Genomic DNA, 17,955 nt, shown 5'->3' on the forward strand with positions numbered 1-17,955 from the left:
TACAGTTTCTTTTTGTTAGCAGAATGAGCAAGAGAATTAGGAGTTTACTGTTTAATTTAAAGCTGAACTTGTTGCTATCCATTAACAGTTTCCATGGGAAATACACTTCAAGAGTCCAGCACAATCATGATCAAATAACTAGTCATTTAATATAATTCTAAATAATGTTATGTCTGCATCTGTATTACACGTACTCGTGTAGTTTAAAAGAGATTCCTCTGCGACAATATAAATATAACATTTTTTAAGATTTAAAATATCTTTACTATCCTTATTCCGATTTCGATAAAAGATGGCTCTCTCTTTACATCTCATTCTCTTCTTTTTTTCTCCCACGTTCTTGTTTCTCTTCTCTTCCTCTCGTTTCTCTTCTCTATTCTCTCTCTTTCTCTGATTTCAACACAAAACAAGAATGGGGCCATTCCCGAACCACGTGGCCGTTTCCAGTGAACCCCTTCCTCCGTGGCTAACCGTGGTTCTTTGTTCGACCCCCCATCCAGCATCCTGTGACGACGTGATTTTTCACTGGAACACGTGTTTTAGGTTTTCAAAAAAAAAATCAAATGTACGGTGGTTGAATGAAGGTTTCTGGAAATCCTGAGTTTTTCACTTACTTTTCTACAAGAATTATTTTCTGGAACGAATCCAAATTAAATGATTTGTGATAAAATTTATTTAATTTTAATTGAGCCATACACTTTGTTCAAAACATGTTAGCTCAGAAACCGTTAGTTGAATAGGAAAACTTCGACAGTGTTTTACAATAAAAAACACCTTATTTCAATTTAGAGAAAAAGAGTTTACTTTTTTATTTTTTTTAATAAAAACCTGAAGTTGTAATAAAATTTATGGGAAGATGTCTAAGGGACTTTTTGCCTTTTCCTAGAAAGGTATAGCAATCACTGCAAAAACTAAAGGTATAAAAGTGCTCAAAAGGGCCGAATGTCGTATATCACTCGACTCAGTTCGACGAGCTGTGCATTTTCTGTATGTGTGTGTGTGTGTGTGTGTGTATGTGTGTGTGTGTGTAACGCTCTCCCAATCTCACTCGATTTTCTCAGAGATTGCTGGGCCGATTTTCGTGAAATTAATTGCTAATGGAAGGTTGCCCCAAAGACCCTATTGATTTTTATTGTAATCGGATTTTTAGTTTAGAGGTCATGTATCAAAATGTAAAAATCCCGAAACATCATTATCTCAGAAACTACACAACCGATTTGAACAAAATTAGTTTTAAATGAACGGGCTACCTAGAAAACCCTTAACTTTTGAATTTCATAAAGGTTGATCATGTTGTCCACAAGTTAATTAAAGAAACGTGTTCTAGAGACTGTTTAATCTCACTCATGTTTCTTAGAGATAGCTGGACCGATTTCCACAAAATCGGTGTCATATGGAAGGTCTAGTTACTCCATAAGACCTTATTTTTTTTTGCAATCGGACTATTACTTTGCCTGTTATGTTTAAAAATGTAAAATCCAGCTATGGAAAGAAACATATTCCGAAGACTACTTAAACTCACTCACTTTTCTCAGAGATGGCGGAACCGATTTCCACGAAATTAGTGTCAAATTTCAAATCAATCAAATGTCTTAACACCTTATCCAATTTCACTGTAATCGGATTGTAACTTTGTCTGTAATTTATCAAAATGGGACAATCACGAAACTTCATTATCTCAGAAACTCAGAAAGATGGCTGGACTAAATCCAACAATCGTAGTGTCAAATGCAAAGTTCGGCTTCTCTATAGGCTCCCATTTCATTTAATGTATTAAATTATAAAAGCAACGAAAGTCTATTATCTCAAAGACTACACGACTTATTTGAACATAACTAGTGTCATACGAACGGGTTGTCTCTCAAATGTACAAGTAACAAATTTCATAGCAATTTGATATGCGGTTCAAAAGTTATGAAAAGAAATTCAAAGACTATTTAAAACTGTAGCTGCTTTGATCAAATTATTTGGCCTCAACAAAATTTAAATTTGGTATTGTGTTATTCCCGGTATTGCTCGTGATTGAAAAGAATGTTATATTAAAATAGAAGAAAAATCCTACTATAAATAATCGAATCTAAAATGATACCTATTCGAATGAAATACAATCGAGCCCAACCTCAATATGACTACAGTGACGTTTCTATAGTACCACGATCAAAAAAACATTTCGCGTCATATATTTGAAACATATTTATTTCATGTTATTTGCATGTGTTAATGTATGTTCGTATGTGTTTGAATGTTATTTTTTAAATGTTAGGTATAGTTTCACTGTTGGCAACCAAAAATACCTTCCTTTTCGTTTCTACTTATTCGTACGCTGCATAAAATGAAAAAAAAACGAAGTGACGTAGGCACCATTTCAACACCAAAGTGCAAAGAAATGCATTCGTTTTTGGGCTGTACTGAAAACTGATCACGTCACAATGTCATCTCACGGCAGAGCAGTTGATTTGAGCGTAACAAGGCTGAACAGACGACTCATTCGATCGCAGCGTTCCACACGGAGCCTCGGCGGATCCAGCACTGCTTAGCATTGCTGAACATGTCCGGACATGTTAGTAATTTTGTCCGGTTGTGTTGAAATGCTGTAACTCTTCAAATGCAAATAAGCATTTCTATCAGGCAACCCATTACCGAAGCTATCAGAAAGTTAGCAATACTCCGGAGTATTTTCTTCATCCAGTGACTTAGGCCACATTTGCAGTCAGAAAATGAAACTTATTTGGCAAAGTTACAGCATTTCAAAGTAGATCGAAATTTTGCCTACCTATTTATTTTGACTGTCCCCTGTAGCATCATCCCGTGTCATCGGTAAATGGCAATCCAAAATGAACACTTCATTTATGGCAGCTTAAGTAGCCTCCTTTTTTCAGCACCCGAATAGCGCCTGAACGGCTGCAATTTTGGTTGCTTTTTTTTTGTTAATTAATGCTTTTTCGAAGATTCGTTTGTGTTGAACGGTATTTTATATATTCGTAGGACAGTTAATCAGAGTTTTCGTTCTCTTCATTCAAATTTGAAAGTGTCGATATTGATCAATGTTCGAGAGTTAGAGGCCTGTTTTCTTCGACTGAATAAAATATGCGTCACTATCTAAGCCATTCCTTCCCCTATCACTGAAATTTACCGCTTCGCTGAATTGTTAGCCCAAACCTACTGCAAAAAAATACACTGACATAGGACAGGCTGGCCAATTCTACGTTAACCTTGCGGTCGTGTTTTATAAACAACCTCTTCAACTATTTCAAATTAATCATATTCTAAATCCTAATAATATAATATGATTCTAATAATAATTTCAAATCATGAGGCTCATGATCAAGACTAGCTTTCTAAATGCATCCGTTCTCAAGATGTTTCAAAATTAAGTTTGGAGAAATTGACTTTTTACTGCTTTCCATAGTGTCTCCAAGAGGATACCATTCAGCAGAGGATTGAAAACCAAACGGAGCATTACCATTTTTTAAGTTTTCCGAGAGGTACTAACTGTACCTTACAGGTAACTTTTACAGAAATGTATGGATTTTTATGCAGCATACGATTAACTCTTACGCCAAAATCGGAAAAATAATATATATCAGATTGCACACAAAAATGATTTTTCAAAAAAATCTAAAAAAAAATTATTTACCAACGTTCAACGTTGAAATCGGATGAACTCGCCTATATTTTTCACCAACATTGAGTTTAAATAATAAAATTATGTTATTTTGTTAACATATTTTCCAACCAAAAAACTTCTTTAGGCTTTCATTTTGGCCATAGCATTTCTAAATTGGCCACTTGGGGCCTATTTTGGCCAATTCGCGAAAAAGTTGAATTCACACGAATTTATTTCATAATTTGACTTTACCATGTAGACTAGGGGTAAGACACTATTAATGTATTGCGAAATATTTCCAGTATTCAATATTAAAAAGTATTTACCGTTCCATTTTCGGGCACCCCTCTATCTATATCATAGCTCATTGCCGTGACATCAAGCGTTTCATTATCGTTGGAGGTTGTCAATTGACAGATGAACGATAAATATCAAAATGTATCAACCAATATCGTGTAATACCATTGAGATATTTTTCATAAAAATAAACGTGTCTAGCCCCTAGCATGTAGATGTATTTCATCAGCGGAGAATCCTCGTTATTTAACTGACTAAACTAATATACATTGTAAAACAACACTCTATTGCTCGCTTGTTCGGTCCTCATTGGAATTCTGTTTCACTGTCTGGATTCCTCACTACAATAATGCAATCCACCGCATTGAAGGCATCCAGTGCCGATTCGTACGTTACGCTCTTAGAATGCTTCCCTGGCGGCAACCCATGCGTAACACTCGATACGAGGATCGCTGCCAGCTTCCCCAGCTCAATACTCTTCAGCTTCTCCCAGAAACAGCGCGCGCCATGGTAGTCTCGGATGTTTTGACTTCACGGCATGATTGCCCGGCCATTCTTCGCCTAATCAACCTGAACGCGCCATCCAAAACCCTGCGGAGGTCATCTGCGTTGCAACTGCGTCGCACCAACTACAGTGCAAACAGTGCCATCATTGGTATTCAACGTGCCTTCAACCATGTGTCATGTCATGTCTTTCTTATCCAAAAGCAGTTTTGTGTTTTCACGAAACTTATGTGATATCGTATGACAGCCCGAAAAACTCTGTACTTTTCATGTTTTGCATCAATATTTATACGTCACCATGGTTTTGTTTATATATGGCCAATATCAGGATTATGAATTATGGAATTGCTTTGATATGTGGCCAAGAATGGATCATTGATCGTTTTTGGAAGCTTTCGTTGGTTTTGATATTGCAGAGAAAAATCATACCATAATGCCTATTTTTTTTATCCATGTGCTGTAGTAAGTTGTGCCTGATGCTGGTAACAAAATTTGCCATAGAAATGGACAAACTTAAACAAGGTTATGCTCTATCAAAAATAGCTTGAAAATTACCTAAACGTCAGACTGTACAGTAAACCTGGGAGAGTGTAATTAGTTCCTTTATTAAAAATAAAATACGCATATTTGTTAGCTACAGTGAGTGATATAAGACTAAATATATTTAACATCCTTCATAGCATTTTTTTGCTATTTGAAAAGAAGACGTCCGTTTTACCAGTTCGCTCTTAGACATTCCCTTTTCTTGTAGGGACGTCAACGCGTGAGTGATGACTAAAGAATCCAACACATTGTCAAGGTCAACAAGATACGAATTAGGGATGGGAAATATCGACTAAAATGGCTATCGATAATCATCGATAAATTCCCTAATACCATCGATAATTATCGATAGTTTGACAGCTAGACCTAGATGAAGAAAAAAAAACAAAATGTTGCTCCCGTTGTGGACAGGAACATAATTTAAAAGTTTATTCGCACACATAATTCGCACTTAGGCGAAATCTTGTCGTAGTCCGTATAAGGTAGAGTATCCCGTAATTTTCTAACAATTTTAAAGAGGATGTTATGTGAAAGCAAACAATCATCGAATTCTCTTCAAACAAAGTCTAGGCCAATATATTTTTTCAGTTCTGGCATCATTGTGGAGTATAAATGCCAATGCGAGGAAAATATCAATAACTATCGATAACGCGGAAAGCTTAACGATTCTATCGATAGTCGGCAACTATCGATACTATCGATAATTATCGATAGGTTTCCCATCCCTAATACGAATTTCAACGGGTGACATTGAATATTTTGGCTTTTTCTATTAGTGTCAAAGAAGATTGATGGACCTAACGAAACACCGAAAAACAAAAATTAATGAACATTTGAGAAAGGTCCGAAATTGGCTTTCCGATAAAGCTTTCTCATGTTACCGAATCAAAAGCGTTGTACGGCCGTTATATCGACTTTTCGAATGCATCTTTTGTTTTTAATAGTCAACTGATCGCAGTTCGATGCTTTTTAGTTTTTTTAGTTTAGTTAGTTTTGTACACTAAGAAACTTAAAATTGCAAAGAAGTTTTTGATGGGAAAATAATGAGGTAGATTCATAGGGTTCCGTATTTTTCGTACAAATGGGATCGAATGGCTGTTTAGGAACATGTTTTTGTCGTAATGTGATGAAGCTTCATCTGGCCCAAACTCATACCTTCAACCGACATGGTGTTTTTGAAGAAATGGATTCAAAATTTTCCCCAAACATTAGTTCTCGTACACATCTTGATTGATAGCCAAAAATTGGTATAGTATCCGATTCTCATGGAACTTTGGTTAAAGAAATCTATCGCATACATTTACACTCACACTGACGTACACACACACACACACACACACACACACACACACACACACACACACACACACACCAATGTGTCGCGCGCGCTAGTTTGAATAACTGGAAAAGGGTAATTTTTTTTTTGGCCTATGGTGGAATCACTGTGCAATGCTCAAGAATTGCAATTATCATTCCGTATGCCTAATACCACCTTCTACTGTTTTAAGCAATCATTAATACTATAATACTCACATTTTTTACTCTGTCCACATCACCCCAAACACTGTCCATATTACCCCAATAGCTGTCCAATTTTACCCCAAACGATTTTTTATGTACAAAAATCATTATTTTTGGTTTCGTTATTGTTTTGTTCTTTTGACCTCAATATCATGATTTTTTGTGCAAAAACATAGCAAACAGGTCAATTTTACTATAATACATTACGTTCATGGGATAGAAAACACAGGCTACGAAATAACAGGAGTTTCCTTAGGGGGTCCAAATTACCCCAAACTACCCTACCTATTTTCATTTTCCTCTGAACGTGTTTGTTGTTGAGTGAGAGAGCCTCGACAAAATTACGAAATCAGTTTTATAATTGACATCTTAGGTTTTACTAGAAACAACTGGGTCTTGTCTTATGACCTTGTCTATGTAATGCTTTCGAAAAAAAATATCATTGAATTTCAACATTATTTTCACTGCATTTTTTATTTATAGCGTTTTATGACATTTAATGAATTGTGTTAGTCATGCTCATGTTTTTCAGATACCGTTTACCTCATGGTTCAACTTCACTTTCTTTTTCTAGTTGGTGCATTGAGCTGGTAAAGATTCAAAACTTTTTGTTTCGCTGCATCTTGCGGAGCAAACTTTAAAGTTAAAGGGTAGAATCCGGACACAATTTGCACTATCCGCGGGGACTTGAACTTTGAAGTGAAAAGAGAAATTACTCCCTACTGCGAGGAAAAACAGTTTCCTGGTTTCGCTTGAAATTTATATATATAATTATAATCAAAGATTCTTTTGTAAAATCCTTGTTGTTGTAGGTCATGTCAAAAGCAAAACACTGTCAGACCGATACCGTCAACGGTCTCAACGATGCTCACGCTGATTAAAACAGACAAAGTCCCTGAACCTGCTGGCGGAGAACAAAAATTGCAGGAGCAAACACTGCCCACGGCCGTCAAGTATCTCGCGTGTAAGATATCATCCCGCTTCTGCTTGTAGGTGGAAGAGAGGCCATCCATACACTGACCTCCGGGTAGTTTCCTCTTCTGGCTGAACCAGAATCGAGTAAACAGAAAGCAAACAGAAGCAACTAGGTACTATGTACATTGACGGCTTGTTTTATTTTTGAAATTCACATTTCTACAAACCACACGACAACGAGACTTTATTGTCACACTCGGTCGGTAGTGTGCGCCCGGTTTGTAAACGAACCATCTGGAATGCAGTTTTGCATGCGGTTTCTGTTCTCCGGCGACCGATCGACAAAGGTGCATGTTACCTAGAAGGGCTCATGATTTATAATTTTCTTATTTATTAAAAGGTCCAGTAAAAAAACACAAAGCATTGATTGATATTCTGATTATTTGGTAAAATCAAGCAAAATTTTTCGTAGTTTATTTGCTACGGCGTCAAGCCCCCCTAAAAGACGCGACGCGTGTTTCTGCACCAACAGGTAAAGTATCGGGATACGCAAATGCAATTGAACACCCGCCCGGTGAGTGAATGAGTGATTCAGAAAAAGACCTTTGTTAGCGTCGAGAGTCGTTTTCGCCTTTTGTCGGCTTTCTTGCTGCATTTGTTGACATAAATATGTTTACATGTTTTCGACTCCTTCATTTGCGCGACCTCATTAACGAATGTCAATGATAAAGTAGGTTGCAGTGTTTTATTTCCGCGTGAAAAAAAGAAACAGTATATTTGACTTATCTATTCGCAACATCGCCGATATAAGCAGGATAGCAGGATAGATAGACTTTTACTATTTGTTCAACAACAACAGGTTGAAGAATAGTTTAATGCGGCAGGCATCATCGTTGGTTGCTTGCTCACTACTGGTATATGTAAAATGTTGGTCTTTGTTCCACTTTTCGTAAGTAACACAAAAATAACTATCGAAAATGTCTACAAATTGTGCAATTCTATTTTTGGCATCTGTTTCTATTTACTTGATGAGGACGTTCAACATTACTATTCCGGCGGGACCCAAACGTCTGTCCCTTTTGCTGAAGTCCACTCAACAGCTCCTCGAAAGGACATTGGATTACATGCATAATCGATATTGTCTTCCATACTAACAGGCGAGTGCGAAATTGCGTTAACTCCGAATGTAATTGGTATGTAACACTGGAGAATTTCTTTAATGTTGGCATGCTATTATTTAGATCCTTTAAAGATACAAATTCTACGATACAATTATCATACATTTAAAAAAAAGAGTGAGAGCGCACGAGTTATAGCTGAAATTTTGTGTGACACAAATGGGTTATGTAATTTCATAAATTGTATATTTCCGGTGTAAAAACGATGTACGATAGCAAGAACTAACCTATGTATTTTTCCTGGTTTTACCAGTGTTAACAGCAACGTTCATTCATAAAACAAACTCAAAAGTCTGTAGCAAAGCACATCGAATGTACAAACAGAGTAGCGAATGACGCCTCCAATGCTGCGAGCAAGGGCCGGCTGTTCAAAATTATGCAAATTTCTCAGTACCGTTACAGCAAAATGCTTGAAAACAATAATGGCACAACTCAGACGAAAAAATGTACAGACGAGTGTGAAACATAAACACGTTTCACCACAAAACCAGAACAGACAGTCGATCGTCGTAGGTCAGTACCCTCCGATGGTTTCGAATCAGCACATCTTGGCGCCACATGCTTTCTTTCTCCTTCCGTCGCTGCTGTTATGTTTTGATCCAGATGCACTACATTCTAGATCTATTTGCCTGCGCTGCAGCTTGAGTCGACACTTCCGTGTTAATCGAGCTATCAAACTCGTACCACATCAGCACCCATTTCATGGGGTAATTACTCTCAATCCAGCGAACTAATCCTTTCCCGCCCTCTGATTTCGTCGTTTCCTCCTGCCATGCGAGACGGCAGCTTCGAGTTACATGACCACAAGTAATTGTGAAACGTCAATGCGTGAAAACAACAACGACGACGGTTAAGCGGCCGGTTTCTTGTTTCTGGTGCTTGTTGATGTTGCACAGTGGATGGCACAGTGGATGGCCGCGGTTTGCCTTGTGAATCCCCGCATTCGAGTTCAAGAGCACCTTCCATTCATTTTTTCCCTACATGTCCGTTAATAGTAGAACACTCGATGCGATTTGCTGCGTTGGTTTACACACTACAATAATTATATACCTGTTTGTTATCAGTACCGTATTGCTGTAGTTTTGGTGCTGCCATTGTACTCCACACTGTGCAATTGCAATACTACGAGATCCTGCCAGCCAAACGAAACGCAAACAATCCGCCAAAAAGCGGTTCAGTGCGGTTCGTTTCCCGGATCAAAAATTAATTGTACAACTGGGTCGACAGTGCGTTGACTCCACGAAACCAATCAAACTCGTTCCAGCGAAGCCCAACTAAACCTTGCCAGACAGTTGTGTAGGTGCGGTTAATATGTGCCTACCAGATAGGAATTACACTGGAGTCGCTTTTTACGCGGTTGATTGTACCGCATTCAAAAGATTAGAATAGATATACTTTTACTAAATTTCTTTGATACCGCGTACAATGACCTTCCGAATCGAGTAAAAATAACCGGCATTATTCTGAAAATATTCCGTTTGAAAAAACGCATAAAAACAACCCGCGTAAAAAGCGACCCCAGTGTATAGCGTTCCGCTCGGGCAGCACGATTCATACGAGTGATCCGCAGGCCAATTTAATCAAATTCCGCCGAAAGTAGTTCAAAGCTGGTTTGCGAAATCAAATCTCCACAAACAATAGCTCGCTATTATACAGAATAGATATGTCATTGAAACAGTAATTTTTAGCATGCAAAATATTCACATTCAGCTTGTGGCTTAATTACACGAGTCGGTGAAATCGGGTTTTCTTCTCTAAATTAAATCAATTTTTGTAAATTGGAGATCAGGCTTTGCAGTCGTTCTCACAAGGTCCTGAAAACAGTCACTTGTTTCCAGTGTCTGTTGAAAATCTATTTTTCAACACAGAATCCTAAACTCGATCCTAGCTCATGTTTATAAGTTTCGATAGCATCTTTGCTAGCTGGTGATCGTTATTATTCGAAACCTTTATAATAGGTTTTCCCATGTTTTACCTTTTTTTTTTGTTCACACAACATTTATTTGACACGGCACAATACAAATTAATGTTTTACGGAGCCAATTTAATCTAATGTCTTATGGTCTAGAATATCTTATAATCTAAAGGCAAATTCTTTACCCTCGCTGCCGACTACGAGCTGAAACTAAATCTAATACTAAAACTAACATGGTTTTTTTTTGTTTCGCTGTTAAATTGGCACCATGATGCTCTTCAAGTAGCTATAAACATGTAGCATGTATAGCAAGTTCCGCTGAGCGAGAATATCACGAACTGGCACATAGGGCTGTTGTCCTCGGGCCCTGAGGGTATCCAAAAGTAGAGATCTGGCGCCGCAGAATTCAGCACACACCCAAACCACGTGTTCAATGTCTTGATACCCCTATCCACAAACGCAATGATTACTGCTCGCCAGCCCAATACGCAAGAGATGTGCATCTAGCCCGTAGTGATTGGACATAATCCGAGACATCATGCGAACGAAATCTCGTCCTACATCCAACCCCCGAAACCAAGGTTTGGTGGAAACCTTGGGGATGATGCTGTGTAGCCACCTCCCCAGTTCTCCCTTATCCCACGAGGCCTGCCAGTTGACAAGTGTACTCTGACGTGAAAATTTTAAAAATTCATTGTAGGCAATTGGTCTGTTATAAATATCACCGTTTGTTGCGCCCACCTTCGCCAAAGTGTCCGCTTTCTCATTGCCCGGAATGGAACAATGAGAAGGGACCCACACTAAGGTAATCTGAGAAGATTTTTCGGATAAAGCACTCAGATGTTCCCGTATTTTCCCCAGGAAATACGGAGAGTGCCTGACATCCTTCATCGATCGGAGAGCCTCAATAGAACTGAGACTGTCCGTAAAGATGAAGTAATGGTCCGTGGGCATTTTTTCAATAATCCCTAAGGTATACTGAATTGCAGCCAATTCTGCGACGTAAACAGAAGCAGGATTATCGAGCTTGTAGGAGAAGGTAAAATTATTGTTGAAGATACCGAAGCCAGTGGACCCGTTGAGAAGTGATCCATCAGTATAAAACGCATTGTCGCAGTTGATGTTTTTATATTTGTTATAAAATATTTTAGGGATCTGCTGCACGCGTAAATGATCCGGGATTCCACGAGTTTCTTCCATCATGGATGTATCGAAAAACACAGTAGAAACAGAAGTATCTAATAAGTAGACACGATTGGAGGTGTATGAGGAAGGATTTATACTTTGAGACATGTGATTGAAATACACAGTCATGAAACGGGTTTGAGAATTAAGTTCAACTAGCCTATCGAAATTTTCAATTACCAAGGGGTTCAAAACCTCACATTTGATGAGAATACGAGTAGTCAGATCCCAAAAGCGGTCTTTTAATGGGAGAACGCCCGCCAAAACTTCCAAACTCATCGTATGGGTCGAATGCATGCAACCTAAGGCAATACGCGAACAACGATACTGCAATCGTTTCAGCTTGATTAAATGGGTGTTTGCAGCGGAGCGGAAGCAGAAACACCCGTACTCAAGCACAGACAATATCGTTGTTTGGTAAAGCCTTATGAGGTCTCCTGGGTGGGCGCCCCACCATGATCCAGTAATTGTCCGGAGAAAATTCACTCTTTTTTGACATTTTTTCATCAAATACCGTACGTGACATCCCCAGGTGCCTTTCGAATCGAACCAAACACCAAGATATTTAGATACCAAAACCTGAGAAATCGTTTCACCCATTAACTGTAAGTGGAGCTGAGCAGGCTCACGCTTCCTAGAAAAAACTACTGTCTCAGTCTTCTCCGGAGAGAATTCGATACCTAGCTGTAAAGCCCAAGCAGACAAATTGTCCAAGGTATCTTGCAATGGTCCTTGCAAATCGGCAGCTTTGGCTCCTGTAACAGAGACCACGCTGTCGTCTGCAAGTTGTCTTATCGTGTATAAATTTACCAGACATGCGTCAATGTCATTCACATAAGAATTGTAAAGAAGGGGGCTTAAGCATGAGCCCTGGGGAAGACCCATGTAGCTAATACGAAAAGTTGCCAAATCGCCATGCGTAAAATGCATATGCTTTTCGGACAGCAAATTATGCAAAAAATTGTTCAAAATTGGTGAAAATCCTTGTCGGTGAAGTTTGCCCGAAAGAATGTCAATAGAAACGGAATCAAAAGCCCCCTTAATGTCCAAGAACACAGATGCCATTTGTTCTTTGCGAGCATACGCCAGCTGAATATCTGTAGAAAGCAACGCAAGACAGTCATTCGTTCCTTTGGCACGGCGGAAGCCAAATTGAGTATCTGATAATAGACCGTTTGATTCGACCCAGTGGTCTAAACGACGGAGTATCATTTTCTCCATCAATTTCCGGATACAGGATAGCATTGCAATCGGCCTATAAGAGTTGTGATCAGAAGCTGGTTTTCCCGGTTTTTGGATGGCGATCACCCTCACTTGCCTCCAATCATGCGGTACAATGTTTTGCTCCAGGAACTTATTGAACAAGTTCAACAAGCGCCTCTTGGCATTGCCGGGTAGATTCTTCAACAAGTTGAATTTGATTCTATCTAACCCAGGCGCGTTATTGTTACAGGACAGGAGGGCAACTGAAAATTCTGCCATCGTAAAAGGTGATTCTATCGCATCGTGGCCCGGAGACGTATCGCGAACAAAGTTTTGCGCAGGAACAGAGTCCGGACATACTTTCCTGGCAAAATCAAATATCCAACGACTGGAAGACTCCTCGCTTTCGTTGACCGTTATACGATTTCGCATTCTTCGGGCTGTGTTCCAAAGAGTGCTCATCGATGTCTCCCTCGACGTTTCGTTTACGAACCGGCGCCAATATCCACGTTTCTTTGCTCGGACCAAGCTTTTGAACTTGGTCTCAAGCTCCAAATACTGCTTAAAGTTGTCGGGTTGACCTTTCACCCAAAAGAAGGCCTTAAACGCGTCGGATTTTTCCGTGTAGACATCGGATCGTCACGCCGGGATATTTCTTCGTTTGGGCTTGCAACGCGGCGTCGAGAATCAAGCCCGCGAGGAGGTTGTATCCTTCAAGTGGTGGGTGATGTTGAATCGACTCGACAGCTTCTGATATCATTTCCTCGTATAACTTCCAATCGATATTCCGTGTGAGGTCATACGGAATATCAATTGGTCGCATGCGAGTTGAACCGTTAGTAATTGAAATAAGAATAGGCAAATGGTCGCTACCGTGAGGATCGAGGATTACCTTCCATGTGCAATCCAACCGTAGCGACGTCGAACATAAGGATAGATCCAAAGCGCTTGGGCGCGCCGGAGGTTTCGGGATACGTGTCATTTCACCGTTGTTCAAAATAGTCATGTCGAAGTCATCGCAAAGGTTATAGATCAAAGAGGAGCGGGTATCATTGTAAGGGGAACCCAAAGCCACACCATGAGAGTTGAAGTCTCCCAAAATCAAACGTGGCGAGGGAAGTAGTTCTATTAAATCAAAGAGCAGCCGTTGCCCAACCTGTGCTCTGGGAGGAATATATATTGAGGGAATACAAAGCTCTTTACCTTGTATTGTCATTTGACATGCGACGACTTCGATGCCTGGAATCGAGGGGAGGTTGATACGATAGAAAGAATAGCACTTTTTAATCCCTAGAAGTACTCCTCCATATGGGGTGTCTCGATCAAGGCGAATAATATTAAAATCATGGAAGTTAAGATCAATATTTGAAGTAAGCCAAGTTTCACAAAGGGAAAATGCATCGCATTTGTTTTTATTTATCAAAACTTTAAGTGAATCAATTTTTGGTAAAATACTTCTACAATTCCACTGTAAGACAGAGATAGAATCCTTCATATACGCAGTTGAAGTAGGCATCGAAGGATACAATCGCTGCAAGGAGGGGCCATTGGGCAGTCAACTGCTTCAAAAATGGTCTAACTGTTGGGAGAAGTACTGTGAGGAAATTTTTAATTGGATCAGGTATATTGAAGTTTTCAAAAATCCAGTCCACGATGTTAGAAAAATTCACCAATCCAGAGTTAATTTGATTATCTGGGTGTGCAAAAGGAACAACTGGGGTTTTAGATGTTCCAGGAAGTGCTGGGAACTCCTTCTGGGACTTTAAATTTGCAAGCCCAGGAGGAGTTTGCTTCGGCTTTTCCGCAGCACTTTTAGATTTGTTCGTACTTTTCATTCCATCTTGAGAAACCTTAGGTCCTTTCCTGGGAAGCTTAGGAGAGGAAAGATTTTCCTCTTTCTAGTCTCCCCAAGACAGGCAAAAGAAGTTCCCTCTAGTGGTTCGTCAGAGTCGGTTTCATCTTAAGACAACAGATCAAAGGGGTTCGATGTTATGGTAGAAGTGGTCACGGTCTTCTTAAGAATCTCAGCGTAAGAACGCTTTGAGCGCTCCTTAAGAGACCGTTTAATTTTATCTCTGCGTTGCATGTACACCGGGCATGCGGAAAGCTCATGCAGATTTTCCCCGCAGTGAATACACTTTTCAGCGTTTACACTGCAAGAATCTTCCGCATGAGTCTCCCCACACTTGCCACACCGTGCCTTATTGCAGCAGTAGGCAGCTGTATGGCCTAACTGCTTGCAATTGGTGCAATTCATAACACGGGGCACATACAAACGCACAGGCAGACGAACCTGGTTGATAGAAACGTGGCTAGGGAGTGCAGATCCGGCAAACGTAACGCGAAACGAGTCTGACGGAGTGTATACTTTTTTACCGGAGACGAGCGACATGGACCGTAATTGCTTAACATCCAATACTTTCGCCTCGGTAGTGGATTTTTTGAAGCAGCCGACGCCGCTTCCCAGAATACACTCAACAGTCAGACTTGAATCGGTTATTACACCGTCGATCTCCACGTCTCGTGCAGGTACATACTCGCGATACTCGCGTGTAAAGAGCTCAGAGCGAGCTATATCGTTGGCCTGATCCAGATCATTGACCACGACACGGAGTTTTTTTGGTCTGACTTTTGCGATTTCGGTGCGATTTGTAGCGTGTTCAGTGATTTTCCTCCTGGTTTGGGCCTCATGTAGAGAACCAGTGGGCCCGTTGATCCGTCTGGGTAAAGCCTGGGGCGAGGATTGACTAAAGCAGGGACAGAGGGGGGGTGAACAGGAGGGACAGGGTCAGGTGGGTTTGGAGACGGGGGATCGGGGGCTAAGGGATCCACATCCATTGCGCTCAAACTAGCGCAACAGTACAGTGGCAAAAAACACGTACCTCTTCTTCTTTGTTTTCTTCAGTAGAACAATCACCGAGTCTTTCGGTGCTGGAACGGGCAGCTGCGCAGCGACACCACTAAAGCACAATAGCTGGATGACCTTCACTGCGGATTATCAGCTTATCTTCACACCGCACTTCGCACTCTTTGAAACGCGACCGGGTAAGCAATGCCTTTTTCGATTTTTTCTACACAATATCGGTTTTATAGCGAGACCACCACTTAATGCGTCCATTATTGCCGAGCGTTCGGGACGGAATGATCATTTATAATTGAAATTGGACTTACGATGGTATACGATTTGTAAGTGACTGTCCAAATATGTATAAAGTAATAGTCAGTATAACAAAGGTTTCTGCACCACTAGGTGAATTAATTTAGGTTTTTTTCAGCAATGATTCACGTCAATTGGTTTTGTTGTTGATGAAGTTTGTTGTTTTTTGTTTGTCGTTCTTCTTCCATTCACCACAGGAACATTTTCGTTCACTGGATTTGTAAAATTGGGAACTACATTTAGTTATTCTCTCCATATAGAGGTATGTGGGGCAAACAATTTACTACAAACTGTTTCTGCAACATACTTTGCCAATTTTGTGCTTGCTCTCCTGGTTAAAATTCTTTTATTTTCTTCGAACCGGTATAGCAGACCATTCTAATTCTATAAATATAACATAGAAATCGAATTCAATAGTTTTCGCGTGATGAAAATTTCATTGTGCTTCTGATCAGCCATTTGGAGCACACCAAAACTCTTCCAATTTCGGAACACTCAACCAGGAACCGATCAGGCTCGACAAGTTTCAAGAAACCCAGAACAGCTGATTAAAACAGGCAACGGCTCAGCTCATTTGAAATATTAATTAGTACACGTTCTGATTTCGTCCTCGGTCGCACCGAGACGGTAGCGACGTCAGAGCAGTAAAAATTTATGACTGGATAAACCAACCGCGAGTTTTGAAGTAGAAAGTTTACAGTACTCGACAACGGGATAAATTACGTGATACCCACTCAATCACACAACAGACCGCTCGTGTTTCTGCCAGTCCAAAGCATTCATTTAGGAGAGCCAATGGTGATAACGTAATCATCGAGGAATGCCGTGGCTTGATAGTAACGTATGGGTGTTCAGAACTACAATTTACCTAATGGGAGATTGAGTGGAGGTAAAAATAAGTTTGAATAAATATGGTATGTTTCGTGCATATGATAAAAGGGATTGAATAAGTTGAAATTTGCAAATGAAATATATGGTATGACTCATGTTGATAGGTTATTGAACAGAAGTGTTCTCAGGGAATGTCTGGTTCAGTTACTACACAAGGAGCCTAGATTATTTGCAAATTTGCTCGTTGGTTGCTGACATGCTTGACATCTTTAAAGTTTTTAACATTTTAAAATTTTTGACATTTGTGACACTTATCACATTTTTGATATTTTAGTCATTTTTGACATTTTTGAAATTTATGACATTTTTGTCATTTTTAACATTTTTAACATTTGTGACATTTTTGACATTCGAGGGATGATGCGGCTGGGAACACCCATTTATAATCCAATAGAACTTTGTGGGTGTTACTTAACCAAACAACTATTGCATATTTTTTTTTCCAAAAATTATCTAGACTAAGATTTGAAAAAAGCTGAAATTTTTCATAAATCGATATTATCTTAATAATGACAAGAGATAAAGAAAAGTTGTCTAGAAATGACTTCTTGGAAATTGTATGAATTTTCATCGAAAAATGTTAAAAAATAATAATTTGAGATTCCACACTGAAAAACGGTGATTTTGAAAACAAAAAGTAATTTAACGAAAAAACTATTAGCTCACCTTTTGTTTCAAATTAGGTTTAGAAAGACAATTAAGTTGCCTAATTTTTTTAAAAAAAACGAAAATTCAGACAATTACCTTGACAACTTTCTTTATTTCTTGGCATTATTAAGGTTATTAGATGTTTAATAAAAATCAGCTCATTTCCAATGTTAGTCTCAATAAATTTTTGAAAAATATAGTTGAGCAATTTTACAAAAAACGGGTCACCAACTATTTTTTATTTGGCTGAAACTACACAGTAATAAATCTTATGTCAAATCGCATGTAAAGAATTGCCTCCATTGCTTATGATAGAAAATTCCATAATATTCCACGCAATTTCAAATGATATTGCTCATAATTTTCAAACGAAATCGTGGTTTACGTCAGA

The 17,955-nt window shown here is 39.2% G+C and overlaps 1 protein-coding gene across 14 annotated transcripts in view; it reads left to right on the forward strand.

The window, feature by feature from the left end:
- Positions 1–17,955, forward strand: part of LOC129732064 (sodium bicarbonate cotransporter 3) — a 113,455-nt gene that overhangs the window by 30,461 nt on the left and 65,039 nt on the right. The window lies entirely within an intron of this gene.

The sequence above is a fragment of the Wyeomyia smithii genome, chromosome 3 (assembly GCF_029784165.1).
Source record: "Wyeomyia smithii strain HCP4-BCI-WySm-NY-G18 chromosome 3, ASM2978416v1, whole genome shotgun sequence".
In the NCBI taxonomy this organism is placed as follows: domain Eukaryota; kingdom Metazoa; phylum Arthropoda; class Insecta; order Diptera; family Culicidae; genus Wyeomyia; species Wyeomyia smithii.